The sequence below is a fragment of the Hipposideros armiger genome, unplaced genomic scaffold, assembly GCF_001890085.2.
Source record: "Hipposideros armiger isolate ML-2016 unplaced genomic scaffold, ASM189008v1 scaffold_304, whole genome shotgun sequence".
Classification (NCBI taxonomy): domain Eukaryota; kingdom Metazoa; phylum Chordata; class Mammalia; order Chiroptera; family Hipposideridae; genus Hipposideros; species Hipposideros armiger.
The window spans coordinates 1,035,446-1,037,328 of record NW_017731654.1 but is presented as its reverse complement, the minus strand read 5'-3'; positions in this window follow the sequence as shown (position 1 = coordinate 1,037,328).

Here is a 1,883-nt window from a genome sequence, read left to right as displayed (position 1 = left end):
AGGAAAAAAAGCCCTGGAACTTTACTTTTCTTGGAAGATTCTGATATGTTTATTAGGAAATACAATCCAATTTAAACATATTTATAAATTGTTTTTGGCATTCATTCATTAAAAAAACAGAAATTACTGAATGGTTATTTTGTTTCAGGTGCTCTTCTTAGTTTTGGCCTAACTTCTTCTTTAAGGCAACGTTCAGTGAACATAATATACTAATTGTATGTTACGTACTTTCCGATGACTAATGTTAAGATGGAATAGTTGCTGTTAAAAGAAATTATTTTCTTGGGCATCATTTTAGTAGAAGTTCTGTTTCTTTTTCCCTCTTGTGGCAGAAATGTGTTTTCCCTAATTCAGTGAGTGGCCAGAAGAGAATTGATTTCTCTTATTTAATGGACTCAAGGGCAGACATTATTTTAGCAACTGTAGAACAGGTGACAAAAGTATTTCGTGTCCTAGTTGCTGCCACTGAAATCTCAGGAGTTCCCCTGAGATCATACCCTGCAAGTTCTGCACCTTACACAATGAAGCAATGGGAGAGATTGAAAATATTTCCAATTAAAAAATATGCAAAAAAGCAGTGTGTTTTGATGTATTGTTACTCAAATCACTTAGCAGAATATATGTTATTTTATTTATTTATCTTTTTAAAGATTTTATTGGGGAATTGAGGGAGGGGAACAGCGCTGGGAAATCGGGGGAAGGGGAACAGACAAGTTGCTGTCCTTTTGTTCTTCAGTCTAGTTGTGGAGGATGTCACTTCACTGGCCCATGTTGGTATTATCATTGCNCCACTCACGGCAGCCTACGGCAGCCCACTGCAGCCTCACTGCAGCCTACGCCGTTGCCGGCAACTCAGCAGCCCAGCTCCAGGTCGAGCTGTTGTTCACCATCTTAGCTGTAGAGGGCACAGAGTCACTGGCCCTCATGTGGGATCTGAACCGGGGCCCTGCTGGTCAGAGCTGGTGTCCCAAGCCAGTTCTTAACCAATGCGCCACTCGGCCGGCCCAGTTCAGACTTCTTAGCCTGGCAAACAAGACTCATCATGATGGGGCCCCCTGTGACCTCTCCAGGCCCATACCTCATCACCAACAGTGGGATGTGCTTAGGTGTGCTGAGCTCCTTGCAATTTCCCAAATGCACCATGGCTCTCTCCACACTGTTCCTTCTTCCTGGAAAGCCCTGTTCCTTCAATGAGCTTAGCCAGGACCCTCTGCAGCAACCAGGCAGCAATCTCCCCAGCCAGATTTAGAGAGTTTGGGAAGCAAAGCAAAGTAGAAGTGATTTAAGAGCTCAACAATCAATTCGCTGAGTCTATACCCAAGGGTGATTAGAATGTAGGTGTTGCTAAGTTGATTGAGGACATGCTGCTGTGTGCCTGGTACTGTGCTGCCTGCTTTTATATCTCATCAGTTCCTTGTTACAACCCTATGAAGTACTAATTATTATCGCTATTTCACAGAAGAGGAACCCAAGGCACAAATAAAGCATACAACGTGCCTAAGGCCAAACAGCTGGTGAGTGGGGGAGCCTTCTTCCCAGGCACTAGCATGCAGAGTAGAAAAGAACAAAATATCAGTCAGTGACTGGTCAATTTGGGGAGTAACAGCACAGTGGTTAAAAGCATGTGGAATGCCCAGTTCTGTGACATGGGGTTAAACCTCTCTGAAACTCAGTTTCTCACCTGTACTTGAAAGGGCTAATTAAGGCAGAACCTTCATATTGAAAAGCTCAGCCCAATGCCTGTCATATAGTAAGTGCTCAGTGGTGGGGGAGATATTAATGTTGGCAGTAATGATTAGTATTATTATTATAAAGCATCCTCCTGGATTCAAATCCTTGTCAAAAAATGGAACTAGGATCAAGGAAGGAAACATATGTCTTTG